The sequence below is a fragment of the Neovison vison genome, chromosome 2 (genome assembly GCF_020171115.1).
Source record: "Neovison vison isolate M4711 chromosome 2, ASM_NN_V1, whole genome shotgun sequence".
In the NCBI taxonomy this organism is placed as follows: domain Eukaryota; kingdom Metazoa; phylum Chordata; class Mammalia; order Carnivora; family Mustelidae; genus Neogale; species Neogale vison.
Genome location: NC_058092.1, coordinates 104,747,081 through 104,768,658, shown reverse-complemented (window position 1 = coordinate 104,768,658; position 21,578 = coordinate 104,747,081). Strand labels below are relative to the sequence as shown.

Here is a 21,578-nt window from a genome sequence, read left to right as displayed (position 1 = left end):
CGTCCCTACCCAAGGAGCCCGCCTGGTGAAGAAGCCAGCCCTGGTGGTGTTCTCAGGGCTTGGGATGTTGCTGGCAGGTGTCAGCCCGAGGGCCAGCCCAGAGTTTGCGGACTTTTGGTTCCCTGCCCCATCCCGCAGGGTGTCCAGACCTGGGGGTTGTGTGGGGGACTGGTTATGAGGATGAGCCCCACAAGTGCAGCCAACGCACTCTGTCTCCTCAAAGCAGGTTCTAAGGAGCAGGGGGAGAGAGAGAGAGAGATGAATCTGCACTTCTCTGATGGAAAATCCTCCCTCATGTTCCTCTCAGGTTGGGGCAGCCTTCCCTGTGCTGAGTGCTCTGTGTGCGTGCGTGCGTGCGTGCGTGCGTGCGTGTGTCTTTGACCTCACGGACGGGGCGTGTCGGATGTAAATCAGTTACCGTTAGGCGGCGGTTCTGGGCGGGACAATTCCTGGGGCAGAGGATGAAGCAGTGCTGTGGCTTCCATTGCATTAGGAAGACTCCTGTGGAGGGTGAGGATGCTTGGGGCAGGAGTGGGTGCCGAGGGTTTTGGGGTGTTGGTTGGCGAGTGAATGTGTGTGCAGGGCGATGGCTGTGAGGCTGGTATGGGGCCAGCGGAGGCGGAGCCATTCATAGTTACCTCACAGAGAAGATACCTGTGTCAAGTAGGTGGTTTTCCCAGGTTGAGGCTTGTCCATTCCAAATGTGGGACACTTGACTGCCTGATTTGTGATAATAAGGGACTGCGTTCACACTCTCCTTAGATGATAACTGTTTAAAGATAGAATACGCTTTTCTTTGTGTTCTCATAGGTTTTTCTCTTTTAAGACAATGATTATAGTTGTTGGTGTTTTGGCCCTCGCAGTTACTTAATGAACGCATGGTTTTTAGCACATTTAATTACATCACTGCCTGGTGGTATGTTCTGGTGGTAAATCCTGAAGGAATAAGGTGAAATTTCTTTGGTAATTTGAGCCAGATTAGTTGTACAACTGGATCAGAATAAACACCCATTTGTCAACTACCAAATGTTCTTTATTTCTGATTCCAAATAAATTATTTGGTGATGTTGATGTAAAAAAAAAAAACCACAGAAAAATTCTGTTCCTTCCCTTCTGGTGATGTTCCCTAGCCCTTGCAACATGAAGGACACTGTGAAGGGCATGTGTTCTTTCCAGCACCCTCCTCCTGAGACCATGGGGTGTGGGCTTTCTGGCTACAAAAACCCTAGCTTGTTTCCTGGGAGGTGTGTTCTGGATGTCTTGGCTTAAGGGAATTGCCACCAGCTAAGCTCTGCCAGGATAGCAGAGAACCATTTTTCACACGTGCATGGTGTGGAACGTTTTCCAAAAATGAATGTACTTTTTCAAGGTAAGATTGCTCACTGTACTTCCTCTGTTCTTATCCCTGCGGTTTTCCTAAACATGGGAAATTGTATAAAATAAGAAAGCGAGTTATGATAGGTGAGTTTTGGGATAATAAAAGCTGTTGGGGAGCCTGTGTGGCCTAGTGGGTTAAGCTTCTACCCTCAGCTCAGGTCATGATCCCAGGGTCCTGGGATCCAGCCCCACATTGGGCTCCCTGCTTGGCGGTGAGTGTGCTTTTTCCTCTCCCTCTGCTGCTCCCCCTCCTTGTGTTCTCTCTCCTTCTCTCTCTGTCAAATAAATAAATAAGTAAAATCTTAAGAAAAAATATTGATAGCTGTTATAATCCTGAGCATCCAGGAAATTGATGACAAGGACCACAAAGTAGCAGGACAATATGCCTTTGGGCTTTTCGAGTTGCAAATGGGCACATGCAAGGGAATGATACATGGTTTTGGAAGATAGCTCAGCAACAAATTTGGCCATCACGGCCACAAAACCAATGATCCACCAGTCACTCTGTACACAGATTATCCTGCTTTAACTTTGGCCAATGGCAACTATTTCAAGAAACATCAGAGACTTGCATAAGAGCCCAGCCAACAAATATGGGGATGACATAAAGGGTTGTATTGCCAAATCAGTACCCTAACCATAGATTGTATTCAATATCAGGTTTTACTTACATTTTCAAGGGTAAAATTGTGAGGTACCAGCAAAGCATCTGAGGCCCCCAGTAACACTAACTCTGAGTTGTAGAATTATTTTGTCTGTTAGCCTTCCTTTCCACCACAGAACCTAGAAAATGTTCAACAGAGTCTCTACTTGCCTTCAAATTTAATCTGAGGACACAGTAATTTAAACTGTTAACCCAAACTTTCCATTTTTTCCTCACCTATGTTGAATACCAGGGATTTTGATGCCCATACCCATTTCCAGTGAGACTGCAGTGAGTGCAGAGAGTAATGTGGTGCATCCAGGGAATATTCTGTTTCTTGGTCTACTTCTGTTCTTAGTGTGCCAACTTTAGTCAGCCAGTGGACCTCTGACCACACATGGGAAAGCCAACACCCATTAATGTGTACGGTCTCTGGGTTTATCTTGGGAAATGTCACACAACATTTAGGATTCTCCAGGACTGGTGATCTGGCTGGTGATCTGCAAGGACCAAGGGAGCTGCTCCATCCTTTCCTTAGGGGGAGTAATTCCAGATTCCTGATGCATGCACCTGTTTATTATTTATTTATTTTTAAATTTTACCTAGTCTCCAACACCAACATGGGCTCTAACTCATAACTCTGAGAAGAGTTGGCACACTCTAATGACTGAGCCAGCCATGTGTCCCTCCAGACACCTTTGATGTCCAGGCATATACCATGATTTTCATGTTGGCCAAAATAGTTTAAACCATGGGGTTTGCCTTCAATCTGCTCCACTCCCTCTAGGCATGTTTCTTGAGTTCCTGCTGTGTGGGAGCCCTGTTTCCCACCCACTGATAGAAGACCCTGTAGGAAACCATATCAGATCCCCTGGGATCTCTTTCATTCTTTCTGTGTAATCCTCTCTTGCTCTCAGTGTGTTTGTGCTCCTAAAGACATCTCTGACTAGGACTGCCCTGGGCTCCTGGAGCTACTTTGTACCCAGTCCCAGAGAATGAGGAGTAAGTGCCATATATGACCACCAGCCCCATTGAACTCCCCTCCCCAAAGGCACTTCATTAATAGGTACAGGAGGGTGAAATTAATGAAGGGTACAGCCCTTCATTAATAGGTACACAGGGGGGTGAAACCCCCTCTCCTGGCCTGGGGGAGACTAACTGAGAAACACGTTATCTCTAGGTTCTCTTGCCCCTGTCAGGACAAAGCTCTCCCCATGGTTGTTACTGAAAATCACCCCTTTCACAGTCATGAACTCAAAATGGTCACAGACCTAAGTAGAAGAGCCAAAGCAACCAACCATTCAAGGAGAATGGAGAAAATGGTCAGGACTTTGCATGAAGTGAAGGGTTCTGTCACTACAGCAAAAGCCCAATATGTAAGAGAAAAACTTAAGATGAACAACTTTTTTTGCATCCAACTTTACCACTGAGAAAAGGAACAGAAAAGCGACCGATAAGGAGACAATATTTGCAGATTAAATACCCAATGAGGACTCATATCCACAAGACATAAAACATAAGACTCTGAACTCACTCAATGGGCAGAAGCAACACACCTTTCACAAAAAACCAGTATAAGACTTAAATACACATGTTACCGAAGAAGACTCATGCATGATTCATAAGCAAATAAAAAGGTCATCAATGTTACTAGTCCACAGGGCAATGCATGTAAATCTAGGGACCACTTTACACCAACAAGTGCGATTCTGATCAAAAGACAATACCAGGTGTTGCTGAGAACGTGGAGAAAGTGGACCCTCCTAGATTGCTAGAAGGAACAAAAATAAAAGAGCCACTTTGGAAGCCACATTGAGAATTCTTAAGAGTTCAACACAAACTTCCAAGGCCCAGTGTTTCCACAATGAGAAATCTATCTGAGAGAAATAAAAAAACACTTGTCAATTCAAGCTTTGTTCAGAAACGTCCCGGTCAGCATTAGTCACTATAGGAAGAAACTGACAGCAACACAAAGGGCCACTGAAAGATGCATGAAGAAAAAGTGGCCCATCTGTACCTTGGAATTCTATTTGGCAACAAGGGGAGAGAAATCTGATTGAAGCCACAGCGTGGAGGAACCTGAAAAACATGCTAAGTGAAGGAAGCCAGTCACCAAGAACTACATTCTGTCTCATTTGATTCATATACAATGTCCAGTAAGGAGCCATGTATAGAGAGAGAAAGCACATCAGCGTTTTTTGGGGCTTGAGGAGGGAGCGGCTATTGTCTGCAGAGGGGCTGGAGGAAGTGTTGGGAGGTGAAGGAAGCCTCTAAAACAAACTAGGGTCCTAGCTGAACAACTCTTGTCATTGTAGGATACTTTTGCATTGGGTGAGATTCTTGTATATAAATTTCACCAAAAAAGAAGGCGACAGTCCGACATCAGTGGGTTCTGGGGTCCCCAGGCAAACACTGCCTGGTGAGGTGCTGCATCTTGGAGTCCCAGCAGGCGGTGATTTAGAGCCTGGTTTCTGACCTCACAGCTGGAGTCAGGGATTCAGGGCCTGTGCCTTCAGCCTCTGGCCCAGCAGTTCCCCTGAACTCCACAAGGAGGCACACGACTTAAGGGAGGAGATCTCCAGGTGGCACAAGACAAGGGGGCAGCAGGAAAAGACAGGAGGGAACCACGTGGCTGGAGATTTGGGGAGGAAGTGAGGGCTGCTGGACACATGAAGACAGCGGGCAGGATCTGAATGTATCTTTTTAACTTAAAAAAAAAAAGGACTTATTTATTTATCTATTTTTATTTCACAGGGAAAGAGAACAAGCAGGGGAAGCAGCAGAGGGAGAGATGAAGCAGGCTTCTGCCTAGCAGAGATCCCAGTGTGAGGCTCAATCCCAGGACCCTGGGATCATGACCTAAGCTCAAGGCAAAGGCTTAATTGACTGAGCCATGCAGGCACCCCAACAGCTCTTATTAATTCCCAAACCAAGTCTATCATTAACTCACTGTCTTGTTTTATACAATTTCCCATAGTTAGGAAAACAGCAGGGGTAAGAAAAGAGGAAGTACAGTGAGCAATTTACCTTGAAATTGTATTTATTTTTTGGAAACCTGCCACACCATGCATGTGTGAAAAATGGTTCCCTGCTGCCCTAGCAGAGCCTTAGGCTGATGGTAATTCCCTGAAGCCAAATCACCAGGAACACACCTCCCGGAAACAAGTTAGGGTTTTTATTCCTTGCAGCCAGAATGCACACACCCCAGGGTCTCAGGAAGAGGATGTCAAAAGAATCTGTTAAATATGGGAAATGCCCTTCACAGAGTCCTTCATGTTACAAGGGCTAGGGAACATCACCTGAAGCTGAGGAACACATTTTTACTGTGGTTTTTGTTTTTTTGTTTTTTATATCAACATCACCAAATAATTTATTTGGAATCAGAATTCAACATTTGACAGTTGAGAAATGTGTGTTTATTCTGACCAGTTGTAGAACTGATCTGGGTCAAATTATCAAAGAAATTTCACCTTATTTTTTTCAGGTCTGGGACTTTTTGATTACTCCAAATTTAGGATCGTCACACATGAAGTATGGGACATATTTATATCTGCTTGACCATACATTTGCTTAAGCTTCAAAAGCTCCCTCTCTAGGTCTTGCTGGGGCTCTGGGCCGCTATTGGCATGTCCTCCAGTTGCCCATAGCTTCATTCTGTATTCTGTAATCTTGTCTATGAGGAGTTTCTGTACAAGGTCAAGGTCCTCATTAAATGCCACTGCTGTAACACCACTGTGCCTCCTCAGTGAAATGAGAATGCAGACCGAATCAGAGTGGAGATGCTGAAGAGCCTGGGAAGAGTCACAGCGATTCTGTTACTTGAACTCAGTCTGGAGCAGCCAGAGTTCCCACTGAGGCCACATTCTACTTCCTGCCCTGGCTCCTAATTTCTCTGGGCATCAGTTTCCTCATGTGTAAGCTAAAATTGGTATTCACATTCTCCCAATTCCCTTCCTGCTCAGTGTGTCTATGAGTGTGTGAGGCTCTCAGGTGCCTGTAAAGTACTCTGGGGATTGCAGCTGAGACCTGACTTGGGCATTTCTCTGTGTGTCCCCTGCAGGAGCTTAAGCTGACCCCAGACTGAAAACAGAGAACAGAGGGAGAGATGGAAGACAGAAAATCAGCAGTTTTGGGTGGTAAGAATAACCCAAAGAAGGACAAGGCAATGGTGGAGCAAGTGGTTGCCAACGGAGGAAATAATAGGGACAAGTCAAGTTCAGAAAAATCAGGGGAAACTGAGGAATGCATATAGCAACATCCAACTCTGCAAGGAGCAGCCTGAGCTGACCAGTGAGGACTAGGAGAATAAGTTAGTCCACTGTGAAGCTGCACATGTGCTAAGGTGCCCAGTATGTCAGACTGTACTGCTGGGAAACACCAATTCCAAGAGGAGGAGCATGTGAACATGATGTTCTGCCCCAGACCCCTAGCTTTGACCTTGGAGCTGCCCTCATGGTGGATGTCTTCTAAGTAAATGTGGGCTTAGAGGTATCAGTGATGTTTGGATAAGGGTTGGAGACGTCTATTCTTACTGCAAAGAGTTCTACTCTAAGGTCAGGAAGGGCAGGGGTAGGGGACCCATCTGAAGCCACATGATATTAATAATATTCTTAGTAATGCTCCCTGAGTGGGCCATGAATAAAAAGGGTCAAGGATCTAATCAGAAAGTGAAATTTTACAGAATAGAGTACATGAGTGGAGTCAAGTGTTGTAGAGTGGGAGAAAAGTTCCTGCATTTAACAGCACCTAATGACTTCTGGGGAAACAAACCTGACCCTAATCATGGCTCTAGATGCCAAATAACAAAGCAAACCTCTTACTTCCATCGTTTGTACAGAAACAGGGGGCCCTTAATGCACATAATAACGGGGAAGTGTCTGCATATAGGGTCATGCAATAAAACAGATCACGAGGCTGGTGGCCCAAGAAGGGGGTGGATTGAGTTTGTGACAACTTCCCCTAGGTCTTGGAAAAGAAACGTTTGGGGTTTGAAGTTGCAGGTGGGCAGGTTCATGGTAACATTACACAATCTTGGGAAAACATGTCTAGCACAATTTTGGATTTATGGACACTAGAAATATTTAGTCCATGATCTTCAGCCATTCTTTTACAGATTATCCACTATTGGCTTCAACTAAAAATGAATTTCCTAGTCTTAGAAATACCAAGAGGTTCCTGAGTGGCTCAGTCAGTGAAATATCTGACTCTTGGTTCCAGCTCAGTCAGGATCTGGTGGTAGTGGGATCAATACCCGAGTTGGGCTCCATGCTCAGCACGGAGTCTACTTTAGCTTCCGTCTCCCTCTCCATCCCCCTCTGTTCTCCCAGATCGCACTACTCTTTTTCCCTACAATAAATAAAATCATTAAAAAATACTGATGCTCAAAAATATGCAGATATAAATACATCCTATGATGACTTTGATAAATAACAAGGTAGAGCAGCTTTTTATTTTGTTTTGTTTTTCAACAGCAGAATTGAAATTCAGGATGTCAGTGGAAGAGGTGAGTAACATCGTATCATATCAACATCAAAAGTAAACAAGTGAAAGAAGGAATGTATGGAATTTATGTCATGTACACAATGATTGGTTGGTTATAATCAAATTGGAATAAATCTACATTTATATTGACCTATAGGTCCTGTTAAAATAGGCAGGGCACTGGGAAACAAAAACTGGCCTGAAAGTCATTGGTGTAGTAGGACTTTAGAAAACCATTAGACAAACCTAAATCAAACACATTTAAAGATGTTTGTGAGCCATGTTTTAGTCCATCAGGGGTAAACTTTAGGAGAGACACCTAACACTGAATGGATACTTTGATTTCTTTGAGACATGTCACCTGAGCCACAGGAATGTGACCTTGTGAGTTATGCAGGTGAGCAAGCTTTACCTGATAGGATGTTAGGTTCAATGGTTAAAGAGGTAACTAAAATATGCTACACACACCAATCATTACTCAAAGCAAAGATCTTTCACTCTTCCTTGAGGGAATGAAGCTGACACAAAGGACTACAGATTCTGTTGCAGAATCACGACCCGGTGCTTATGGACAGATGGGAATGGACACCTACTTCAGATTTGGAGTAGGAGCCATTGTTTCCTAAGGCAACTGAGTCACACAGCTCAGTCACACAACTCAGTCACACCCAGCCCTCAGCCTGCCACTATTACTTATTTTCATGCTGTTGGTGTCATTTTATAATAGACCACATCAGAAATGAGAGAAATCAGATTTGGGCACAAACTCATGGCGTTTGATAGATATGTCATTGCATACTGTTCCAAAGTTTCTGGCAGTACATAATGCCAGCAATACATTATTGGAGACTAAGTTAAATAATAATAGAGAACATTGGCCTCTAAATTTTGCAACTGTGGTATTAGAGCTAAACACAAGATAAATTTGCAGCCTTGCCAACTGAAGGTTTACTCTCAAGGAAAGTGTATTAATGGACATACAAAATATTTCACATGCATTGGTTGACAAGACTCTGTACAATCTGCCCAGCTACAGAACTGCATGTGGGTTGGATTATTCCTTTTCCTTGGGCTGCTGAGAAAAGTGCAAGGGAATGGAATCAGATCCTTCTCATCTGGCAAATACCTAAATCTCCAAAGATATGGTCACTGCCAGATCCAGCTTGAATCTGAAATATGTTTCTTTGTATCAAGATCCAACATCAATATATAAAATTCAGGTGTGATATATGTGATTGCAATGCCTAACTGAAATGTGAAAAATAGTATCATTTGTAATAGTGTGAAGCTTGAAATACTGAGGGACAGAGCAGATTGAAAATCACAGAATATTTCACAGAGAAATTAATGAAGCCTTAGAAAATGAAGAGAATTTCTTTATTTGGGGGTGACAAGAATCAATACTGTTCAAACATCAACTTTTCCCCATTTGATCTATACATTCAATTCAATCTCTTTCAAAATCTCAGCCTGTATCATTGGTAGAAAGTGACAGGTTGATTTTAAATTTCATATAAAGATAAAAATGACCTAGTATGGCCAAACACTTGGGAAACAAAGAACCAAATTTTAGGGTTAGCTGTACCTGATTTGAAGAACCATTCTCAAGTTAGAGGAATCAAAACAGATTGGTACTGGCATATGACAGATAAGTAGATCCATGACATGGATTACAGAATCCAAAAATAAACTAATACTTACATAGAGAACAGATTTTTGACAAATATGAGAAGCAAAGCATTGTAAAAAGTAAAATCTTCTGGAGCACCTGACTCAGTTAGTGAAGCATCTGACTCTTGATTTTGGCTCAGGTCATGATTTCAGGATCTTGGGATCTAGCCCTGTGTCAGGCTCCATGCTCAGCAGGGGATCTGTTTGGGATTCTCTCTCTCTTCCTCTGCCCTCCCTCAACATAAATAAATAAATCTTTTAAAAAAGCATAATCTTTCAACAAGTGGGAAAATGTAATCTTTCAACACATGAATATGGATATGACACGTGTATATGTATTTGAAAATAAATAAATACATAAAATTAGTTTCATATCTCACATTATACAGAAATTAGCCTAATATGGAGTATGGGCCTAAAAATATACCTTAATATTTGAAGACCTGTAGAAGACAACATATTAGAAAAACCTTTAGGAGCACCTGGGTACAGTTGGTGGCTCATGCAACACATGATGTTGTTTCAGGTCATGATCTCATGGCTTGTGGGATCAAGCCCAGAGTTGGCTGTACTTTTAGCAAGGGGTTGGCTTCAACTTTTCTCTCTCTCTCCTTCCCACTTGCTCTGTCTATGTCACTCTCTCTAAATTTAAATTATTTATTTGAGAGAGAGGGAGAACACAAGCAGAGGAAGAGGCAGAAGTAGAGGGAAAAGCATACTCTGCTGAGCAGGGAGTCCGACAAGGGCAGGGCAGGGGAGGGGGGCCTCAATACCAAGACCCGGAGATCGTGACCTCAGTTAAAGGCACATGCGTAAAGAACTGAACCTCCTAGATGCCCCCCAAAAATAGCTCCGAAGAAAATCTTTTATAACCTTAAGTTGGACAATGATTTCTTTTTTTTAAGAAATATTTTATTAATTTATATGGCAGACAAAGAGAGAGCACAAGTAGGGGAGCAGCAGAGGGAGAGGGAGAAGCAGGCTCCCCGCTGAGCGAAGAGCCTGATGCAGGACTGGATCCTTGGGACCCTGGGATCATGAGCCACCCAGGTGCCCCTGGACATTGATTTCTTAGATATGATTTCAAAATTGTGATTAATGAAATAACAAATTGATAAAATGCACTTCATCAAATTTTAAAACTTTTGCTCTTCAGAAGACATTGGTGAGAGAATGCAAAGTCAAGTCACACATAGGGAGAAAATAGTTATAAATTACATATCTGATGAAGGTCTCCAAGAGAATATTGAAAGAACTCTCAAAATTCAATAAGAAGACAAATAATCCAATTTAAAATGGTAAAAGAAAAGTGCCTGGGTCACTTAGTTGCTGAAGCAGCTGCCTTTGGCTCAGTTCATGATCTCAGGGTCCTGGGATCTAACCCCCGTGCCCCTCTGTCAGTTTCCTCACTGATCAGGGATGTGCTTCTCCTCTCCTCTGGCCTCCTCACCCGACCCCACAGTCATGCTCTTGCTCTTCCTCCCTCTCTTTCAAATAAATAAGTAAAACCTTTAAAAAATAAAAATAAAAATAAAATAAAATAGGTAAAAGATTTGTAAAGACAGATCAGAAAAGAATATATATGGAACATGTAGGAACATTACAAGATCTACATCATTAGTTATGAGGAAAAGCAAATTTAAACCACTCTCTGCCAATGAAAATGGCAAAAATGAAAAGCATCTCTATTCCAAGAAGTGGCAAGGATGAGCTAGAATTCTCATATACTGCTTATGGAAATGTGAAATTATGCAACTACTCTAGAAAATAGTTTGGAAATTCCATTTTTGTCTTTCAGATTGATTTATTTGAGAAAGAGGGAGTGTAAGTGAGTGGAGGGAGGGGCAGAGGGAGAGGGAAAAGGACAGAATCTCAAGCAGACTCCCTGCTGAGCACTGAGCCCTACTTGGGGCTCTGTCTCACCACCAGTGAGATCATGACCTGAGCCAGAATCAATGTCAGATGCTTAACTGACTCAGTAACCCAAGCACTCCAACAGTTGGGGAATTCTTTAAAATGTTAAACCTATACCTACCATAGGACATCACCATTCCACTCAAATTAAGAAAAAAAATGATATATTCACAAAAATATATTGATAGAAACTCAATTTTTAATTGTCATTCAAATCCATCCACAGGGAAATGACCAAAACAAATTGTGGCATATCTAGCTAAGGGAATACTATTCAGTTTTGCAGAGGAATCTCTTCGCATCCATAACAAAATGGGTAAAAAACCCTTTTTTCCCAGATAATTATTCTGAGCAAAAGACCATCAAAATAATGTACATAGCATATTATTTCATTAATATAAAACCTTAGAAATTACAAATAATTCTATTGTAATAGAAAGCCAATCACTGGTTTCCTGACATGGGAATGTGAAGTGGGAATTGCTAGAAGCATAAGGAAACTTTTGGGAGTGATAGATATATCCACTCTCTAGGTGATGCATGTATGTATTCAAACTTATTAAATATTAGACTTAATTATATACACTTTATTTTGTCTAAATTATATCTTAATATACCTTGAAACAGTTTAAAATACAAAAAAGTTTTCATACTCCAAAATTCAGTAGTGTTTTTTTACAGTTTCAAAAAAAAAATCAACCATAGCTAGTTTAAAGTAGGCAATGAATTATTCCTTTGGATATGAAAATGAATTTATGTATCTTTATCTTTTTATATGTAACTGTCAAAGAAAAGAAAACCTTAGGAGAACATAAAGGGACGTCACTGTATAAAGTATGTTTATCCCCAACACAGGACTTTTCTCTAGAATTAGGTATCATATCTAAGAAGAGGATCAACACAATAAAAGAATTGGTCAAAAGACTTAAATAGAACTTCACAAAACAAGATATATGAATGGTTCATTAGCACATGAAAAGAGATACAACCCATTAGTCAGGAGGAAAAGAAATCAGTATACAAAGAGATACCATCCTGTGTCTACTGGTATGGCTAAAGTCAGAAAGTCTGAAATCTCACATAAAACACCTGGAAGTCTCATGTAGCTGTGGGAATGAAAAATAGTACTACTTAGAAAAGCTGACTTTGAGATACTTATAAGACTAAACAAACACAAATCCTAGGGACAGTCATTCCATTCCTAGGTATTTACACAATATGTCTACAGAATGATTAGCATGGGAATGTTCATAACAATTTTATTATATGCCTGAATTATAACTGCCTCAAACCGGAAGTAACACAAAAGTCCAGTGACGGATGAATATATCAACAAACAGGAAACCCTTGAAATCCTACCCAGCAATAAAAATGTCATGAAATATTGATGCAGGTGGGAATATGGATGAATTTATTTTTTTAAGATTTTATTTCATAGAGGGAGTGAGAGAGCACAAGCAGGGGGAGCAGCAGAGGGAGCAGGAGAAGCAGGCTCCATGTGGACCAGTGAAATGGACATGGGCCTTGACCCTCAAGACCCTGAGATCATGACCTGAGCCAAAGTTAGATGCTTAACCAACTGAGCCACCCAGGTGTTCTGGAATCTAGATGAATTTCAAAATCACTGCACTGCAGTGTATGAAAGAAGGCAGACATGAAAAAGAGTATATGTATGCTTCCCATTATATGAAGTTGTTAAAAATGCAGTGATCTCTATCTAGTAGTGATGGTTCCCTGAGTCTGAGGCTGGAGACAGTGATGGACAGCAAAGGGGCCCAAGGGAAGTTGTGATGTAGTGGACATGCCTGTATCGTGACTGTAGCAGAAGCCTGCATTGGTGTGTCCATCTACCAAAATGCATTTTAGTTGTATGATTTAAAGCCATGCAGCCTACTATATCTAAATTATACTTATATAAAGCTGATCTCACAATCTATTGTGTTTCTCCACAATGACAATGAATCGTGAGAAAATGAAATTCAGTAAAGCACAATAGATATTAACATCCAAAATTATTAAATGCTTAAGAATATATAAAATGAAGCAGACACAAGATCCCTAAAATCTATTGCTGAGAGAAATTGAAGAAGACTAGTAAACAGAAAAATAGGTAGCATGTTCATTGATTGTAAGACTGTTTTGTTAGGATAACAAATGAACATTACTCTGATCAATATTGCTGTAGGTATTTATAAAAAAAATGACAAGCCAATTTAAAAATGTATATGAAGGGATGACTGGGTGGGTCAGTGGGTTAATCATCTGATTTCAACTTAGGTCATGATCCTAGCATCCTGGGATCCAGCCCTGCAGTGGGCTCCCTGCTCTGTGGGGAGCCTGCTTCTCCCTCTGCCTGCCCCTCTGCCTGCAGCTCCCTCTGCTTGTGCTTCCCCTGATTGTGCCGGCTTTTTCTTTCTGACAAACACATAACACCAAAAAAATGTATATGAAAATCAGTGAATTTCTCTCTGCCTGCCTCTCTGCCTACTTGTGATCTCTGTCAGATAAATAAATAAATAAAAATCTTAATAAAAAAAGAAAATCAATGAACCTAAATAAGACAGTCTTTTTAAAAAATTTTTAAAAAAATATTTTTATTTATTTATTTGATAGACAGAAATCACAAGTAGGCAGAGAGGCAGGCAGAGAGAGAGAGGAGAAAGCAGGCTCCCTGCTGAGTGGAGAGCCTGATGCGGGGCTCCATCTCAGGACCCTGGGATCATGACCTGAGCCAAAGGCAGAGGCCCCAACCCACTGAGCTACCCAGGCGCCCCAAGACAGACAGTCTTGAAAAAGCGCTCACATGGCGGACTCCATGTAATTTCAAAACTCACTCTATAGCTCCAGTAATTAAAAAAAAATTAATATGGTGGGAGTAAACGTAAATATATCAAAGTGAAAGAATAGACTTAAACATACAGCCACAAAATAAGTACAGTTCTTTGATTTTATTTATGTGTGTATATATATATCCATATTCTTGTACTAGAGCAAAAGTAGATTTGTTTTTAAAAAAGTAAATATTAACAAATAGTTCCACCATATATTGAAATTAATTGGAGATATAAAGCAAAATTTACAAAGCCTATAAAAGAATAATAGGAAATATTCATAATCTTGGCATAGGAAAATATTTCTAAAACAGGACACAACAGCACTCACCATAAAAAAATCAATTAAATTGGGGCACCTGGGTGGCCCAGTGGGTTAAAGCCTCTGCCTTAGGCTCAGGTCGTGATCTCAGGGTCCTGGGATTGAGCCCCACATCAGGCTCTCTGCTTGACAGGGAGCCTGCTTCCCTCCGTACCCCCACCCCTCCTGCTTCTCTGCCTACTTGTGATCTCTGTATGTCAAATAAATAAATAAACTCCTTAAAAAAATCAATTAAATTATACTTCATAGAAAATAAAAAATTGTACTTCAAAGAAAACAAAAAAATTCTTCTGTTTACATAATAAGACAGTCTTTATTTTTTTAATTTTATTTTTTCAGAGTTTCAAGATTCATTGTTTATGCACCACAACCAGTGCTCCACTCAATACATGCCCTCCTTAATACCTACCACCAGCCTCACCCATCCGTCCACTCTCTTCCCCTCCCCTCGAAAACCCTCAGTTTGTTTCTCAGAGTCCCCAGTCTCTCATGCTTCATACCCTCTCCAATTTCCCAAATTCACTTTTCCTTGCCTTCTCCTAATGTTCTTCATGTTATTCCTTATGTTCCACAAGTAAGTGAAACTATATGATAATTGACTCTCTCTGCTGGACTTATTTCACTCAACATATTCTCCTCTAGTCCCGTCCCTGTTGATAGAAAAGTTGAGTATTCATCGTTTCTGATGAGGGCATAATATTCCATTGTATATATGGATATCATCTTCTTTATCCATTCATCTGTTGAAGGGCTTCTTGGCTCTTTCCACAGTTTGGTGACTGTGGACATTGCTGCTATGAATATTGGGGTACATATAAGATAGTCTTTAGAAATGAAAAGGCCATCTATAGACCAGGAATGATGATTTTCAAAACATATATCTGACAAAACACCCATCTAAAATGTTGAAAAACTCTTACAAATCACAAAGAAAATGAGAAATAACTTGTATATTAATGAGAAAAATATTTTAAAAAGCCTATCCCAAGGGACACCTGGGAGGCTCAGTCAGTTAAGCCACTGCTTCGGCTCAGGTCATGATACCAGGGTCCTGGGATGGAGTCCCACATCGGGCTCCTTGCTCAGCAGGGAGTCTGCTTCTCTCTCTGCCTCTGCCTGAATTTGCTCTCTCTCTCTCTCTCTGAGAAATAAGTAAATAAATAAAATCTTTAAAAAAAGCTTATTCCAAAAAAAAAAAAAAAGCTTATTCCAAAAGAAGATACCTAAATGATTCATAAGCCTATGAAAACCCAATGGGATATCTGCTACAGTGGTTTCTTTCTTTCTTTCTTTCTTTCTTTCTTTCTTTCTTTCTTTCCTTCTTTCTTTCTCTCTCTCTCTTTCTTTCCTTTTTTTTCAAGTGGGCCCCAACATGGGTCTCCAGTTCACAACCCTGAGATCAAGACCTGAACTGTGATCAAGAGTTGTCTGAGTCACCCAGGTGCCTCCAGAAATGACTTCTAATGCTCCCTCCTCTCTTCACTAGATCTGTGACCTTTTGAAGCTTTGTCATCTTTCTGAGTCTTTTTTTCCATCATCAGGAAAATGATAACATCTGGGTAATGATATAGTTCCTAGTATTAAGTATGATCACCTGATAGTGTACGGGAACTGTACTTTTTGCTAAGGATATATTTGACCTTGGATTCTCCTTTACACATTTTTAAAAGCACAGACAGACAATTGGCAAAGAACAGATAAGTTGGAAGAAATCATGTATATAATAAAAAGATTGGAGAGGAACCAATTTGTAAGGAACAACTTTCCCCAAACCCTGAAGCATGTCTACTTTCCATTAAGACCAGAGATAAAAGTTTTGACTTTTATCAAAAACTAGGTCCAACCCTGGCAGTCTTCTTGGCCTGGAGGGGACTGAGGAGGTCAACTCTAGCCCTAGAATGATCTGGATTACTGGACAATTAAGTGTACCTCAGAAAGATCATCAACTACTTATATCTAAAGGCCCTGAGCAATTTGTGAAACTGTGAGTGAAGTAAGACCTGGTCAGGCCTCGCCCCTGAATCTAAGCCAGGATATTGATAGATACCATTTCCCAAATCTCTGTTACAGGCCATGGCATGTTCCACAGGAGGGAAAACAGGCACAGGAGTATGAATTGAGAGAAATAGCAACCAACAGACAAGAGACATTATTTTTTTAATTAATTTTTATTTTTTATAAACATGTATTTTTATCCCCAGGGATACAGGTCAGTGAATCACCAGGTTTACACACTTCGCAGCACTCACCATAGCACATACCCTCCCCAATGTCCATAACCCCACCCCCCTTCTCCCAATCACCCCCCCCCAGCAACCCTCAGTTTGTTTTGTGAGATTAAGAGTCACTTATGGTTCAGACAAGAGACATTATTAAATAATCTCCACCACCCACTAAGACCCAGGAGAGTTCTCATTCAAAAGCATGGACCACTGGGTGTGGTGAAAAAATAATGAATAATGTTTTTCTGAAAATAAATAAATTGGAAAAAAAAGCAATATTTTGAGGAACATACGCTTATGCATCTTCATTATTTGGGGTTAGAGCCTTGCTTCTTAAATGCACAACTAACCCAACAACAAATAGATAAACTGGATTTCATTAAAGTTAAAAGCTTTTTGTTTCAAAGGACACTATCAAAGAAGTTAAAAGGCAACCCACAGAGTGGGAGAAATATTTGCAAATTGTATATCTGATGGAGGTCTTCTATCTAGAATACATTGAAAGAACCCTCTTACAACTAAGCAGTAATAAGACAGTCAATATAAGAATGGGGGAAAGAGTTTGAGTAGAATTTCTCTAAAGGGTAGGTAATACCAATGCAACAGTGAATACATGAAAAGATGCTCAATATCATGGGTCATTAGGAAAATACAAATATAAAGCATAGTGAGATCCCACTTACCCCACAAGTATGACTTCAAACAAGGAGACAATATATATGTTGGGAAGCTTGAGAGAAATGGAATTTTTACATGTTCCCGGTGGGAATGTAAAATGGTGTCCTTGCTTTGCTTTGGAAAATAGTTTGGCAGTTCCTCAAAAAGTTAAACACAGGGTTATGTAGGTCACAGAAGTTCCACTCCTAGGAAAATAGCTAAGAAATTTGAAATTATACATTCACGTAAGGGAAAAAGAAGCCCACTTAACACAGATGCAGGAAGAAGAATTTTGAGAGAGTTGGGACAGAAAACAGTTTTCCAAAATTAATTGCATAAACTAACTCTGGTTTTTCTTGTGGTTTTTGTTTTAGATTTTTGGGGAGTTTTGCTTTGTTTTTGCTTTAAAGATTTACTGCATACATCCTAAGAAAGTATTGAAATGGAGGAAGATTTAAATAAGTTGAAAAGCATTTCAAATACAAAGCAACTAAAGATAACTAAACTGCTATCCTGTTTCTCTTGTGTTTCTAATGGATAGAGAAGAAAACCAGAGAAGACCTAGAGAAGAACACCATGGTAATCTATGACTTTAGAAAATTTCCCTTATTGGAAAAGCCTTAAGATATGTTTTACCTTAAAGAGAAGTGGGCTGAGTTTATGAGAGCCCTTAAGAACACCTGTTGGGAGGAGTGCCTGAATGGTTCAGTTAGTTGAGCATCCGACCTTTGGGTTTAGGCTAGGGTCATGATCTTATGGGTTGTGACATTGAGGCCCTTATCATCCTCTCTCCTTCTACCCATCCCCCATTCGCTCTTCCTGAAATCAATAAAAAAAGCAAAAGAAAAAAGAAAAGAAAGAAAACATCTTGGGAAGTTATTTCTGCCTTGACGGCTTTATACACACATAATATTGAACAATGAGAACTAAGCTGAGATAATGTTTTAGAAAGAGATGGGAACTGTGCTATCAGCACAAGGGTAGACAACTACTGAGAGTGGCCACTGAGGGGTGGGCCCCGTTAGTAGTGACCTTCAGGGGAGACCAGGTAGTCTTGTGTATCAGCATGGCCTCAGCAACCAGAAGGCAGGGGCTGCCCAGGTTCCACTGACACCCTGGGTGTTCCATTGATGCCCTGGATGTTCCATTCTGTTAGTGCAAGTGCAGACCAATAGCTGGCATTCTGGGTGCTCCCTCGTTCATTCTGGTTGGAGTGTGAGCTACACGAGCAGTGCCTCCAGCTCACACCTCTGCCATCTTGAATCTTGTTTTTGTGGTTACTGACTCTCAAGTGCTGTGGGGTGTTTTTTGAATTCCTGACAGTAAGTAAAGAATTCCTGTATCTTTACCCCTCGGTCCTGATTAAACCAACTTGATGTCACTGGAATTTAACCCATTGTGTGTTTGGATTTCTTCTCCTCAAACCGCAGCTCTACCTTTTCTGCCACACGTCACCATGGCAGCATCTCTTGGCCCTCTGTCCCAGGCGGGGGCAGAAATCATCCTCTAGGAAATCAAACTGGAGCTTCAATCGCAGATATAGAAAATCAAGCAGGACTTCCGAGACTTCAAGGAGAAACCCTTTATATCAGAAACTACTGCCTACTCCCTAGCCAACCAACTGCACAAATACAGTAAGTCCTACAAGGTCCTGGTCACCAAAGTCATGGCTGTCTGTATTCCTTCTGAGAAATGAAAAGCCTCTCCAGATGCTTTCTTCTCCATTTCTAATGTCACCATAAATTTCATTCTGACCACAATGCAGGAAAGTTAGGAGTGGGTATTTGACCCTCAGTTTGCTGAGAATGGGAAAACTGAAGACAAGTATGTTCGCATCCTCCCCAGGTTAGCAGTGACCTATAGGGTGGGTTAGAGTTTTCATCCCAGTGATTGATTCCTGGTGCAGACACGGAAATGACTGGTCCTGTCAGGATCCTCTCTGTCCTGTAGCAGATCCTTCATCACTGTTGGCCCAAGTGTCTGGGACTAAAGTTGTACTTCAAGTCGTGTTTCTCTGATGTCCCATTGGCAAAGCACCAAGCTACCTACATTGGGGAAACATGCTGATTGTACACATGGTGCCAGGTTTGTGGGATGGGGAGAGAACTATAGCAGGTGACATGATCTACTTTCAATGAGATGGAAGTGGGGTCTGCTTTCCCTGAAACTGTGTTATCCATGAGGGACAACATCCACACAGCGACCCCTTTGTTGAGAGGGAGCTCCTGCTCAGACTCTGCTTCTCAAGTACATGGAGGCTATTTGATACCCAGTGGGAAGGCTGGGGGGGTTTTGGGGAACATCAGACAATTTGTGTTACCTCCTCTGTCCCTGCCTGAGCTGGGGAACCTTCAGTGAGGCAGGACGGTCAGCAGTTCCAGGCCTGGGCCATGAGACATGTGGGCAAGTGAGAATGAGGGTGAGTGGGGGAAACCACAGCCCCAGAAACCATCCAAGCCAGTGTGGCAGCAAGCCCTCCCCCACAGTTAGCCTGAAATGGGGCTGTTCATTGGGAGGAGGCTGCAGTGACAGAAGGAACCATGAGAATGGGGCACATGCACAGCTGAATGACAGGAAGGAATCCTGACAATGCTGAGGCTGAATTTTTGTCATTTTCTCACAGTTTGCTTTCAATACAACAAAGGGAGGTATAATTAAAAATGACTGAGGCTGAAAAAAGCAAAAATTGAAACTTGCCCTAGAGAAAGTGAAGAGATGATGAGCTTTTAGTGAAGGACAACAAAGTTTTGATCCCAACTTTCCTGATAAACATCACATAGCTGCAGAAAGCCAGTTGGGAAGATGATGAAAACATTTTATCACTGAGGTCATGGGTGGAGGTAACATGGCACAGGGGTGAAGAGCATGGGCATTGGGTCAGTTGGCCTGGACTCAAATCAATGCTGCCTATCTTCCTGGCCCTCTATTACTGTCACAAGACTTTCTTCTCTGAGTCAAAATGAATACTGAATAATTTCTTGTAAAGCTTTCACAGCAGAGTCTGGCACCATGTAAACTCTGTTCATAATTCTAGTACTTCTAATGACACAAACTTTATTAGGATTTGGCCATGGTCCTTTCAGGTCCTTCTGGTTTTATGCATTCTAGTTCACACAGTTCTATCTGGATGAATGTTTACCTTTGAGACACTTGTTCACTACAGAAATCCAAGCTCCGGGGATTCATTGGTCCTGTAGTCCTGGGGGCCTGATATCATGTCCCTGCTTAGTGTTCTCCTTAAGGGTCTGCAAAGCTTGCTAGAGTGGCCAAGATCAGGGTTGGCGTCAGGGGATATGAATTCCAACTCTGCCAAATACCAGTTAGGGCATCTAGTTCCTCTCTGTGACCTGAGGCTGTTCTTTCCTGGGATCTAAAACAGGGAGTAATCCAGTGTCCTGTAGTTGGGAGGCTGAGGAATGAGATGTGGAGCTCCCAGCACAGTGCCTGGTTGCCGGGTTCCATTTGTCCTGGGATGGACTCTGCCTCCTCCCTTGAAGGCAGAGAGCATAGCAGCATGTCCAGCTTTCCACTGAGGCAGCCGTCTCTGTTTCTCAGAGTGTGAACAGTCCACCAACATCACTGAATCCGTGTTGGGGAAGGAGAAACTGTTTGAGACAGGCAAGTAGGCAGACACGTTGGCTGAGAAGCTCAGGTAAGAAGGGCTCTGTGTGGGCGGCTGAGGGAAACTGCGGGCATCTCTGACTTGGGGTAGCAGCAAGTCTGGGCCTGGAGAAGGGCAGAAACCATCATGGCAGGCATGTTATACAAACATATCTAAAACAATTTAGGTAACAGTGATTGGCAAACCACAGACTCCAATGCCTCAGAGCCTCATTCTCTCTTTTGAAAAAAAAAATCAAATTTACCAAATTCAAGGGAACAATTTGTGACATTTAGCACATTGACAATGTTGTGAGATTAGCACCTCATTTACCGTTTACACTGTCAGGACTTGGCTGACTACAGCCTGCCATCCTTTCTCTCAGAAAATGCTGTCTTCTTGACCTGTCATTCTCCTGCGCCCACCAGTTAACGCCAGCTGCACTGTCCATGCTTTTGTGTCTGCTGCTGTGTCTGGTGCTTCTGTGTCTGGTGCTGTGTCCATTCACTGTTTGTAGCTGTATGTAGCTTTCCAGGGAAATGTGTGTGCCCCCAGTGAACAGCTGAAGGAGCATCTCTCTGAAGTGTGCTTTGGAGGACCCCTGGCTTTGTTTACAGAAGGAAAGATGCACAGGATGTCCAGGCCATGAACAGGAGCATACTCTGATACAGAGGAGGCCTTGATTAACTTTCTGCTTTCTCTGCCACAGACAGGTCACTACAGAGGCCAGAATTCCGCATCAAGGGCTCCTTGAGGAAATTCTGCCAGAAATCTTCACAAAAGCTCTTATAATCTATTATTCAACTCTTTGAATTTTACAATTTTCTCTCTGTCCCACCTTAGGCAATATTATATCCTA

At 41.8% G+C, this 21,578-nt stretch overlaps 1 long non-coding RNA gene and 1 pseudogene across 1 annotated transcript; both read left to right on the top strand.

The window, feature by feature from the left end:
- The first annotated feature begins 449 nt into the window (after nt 1-449).
- LOC122900403 lies at nt 450-21,117 on the top strand. The gene is made up of 5 exons (XR_006383221.1): nt 450-510; nt 7,492-7,523; nt 17,660-17,697; nt 18,549-18,752; nt 20,674-21,117. It is a non-coding gene; the product is annotated as an uncharacterized LOC122900403 (long non-coding RNA).
- On the top strand, nt 631-762 carry LOC122901362 (annotated as a pseudogene).
- Nucleotides 21,118-21,578: the final 461 nt, after the last annotated feature.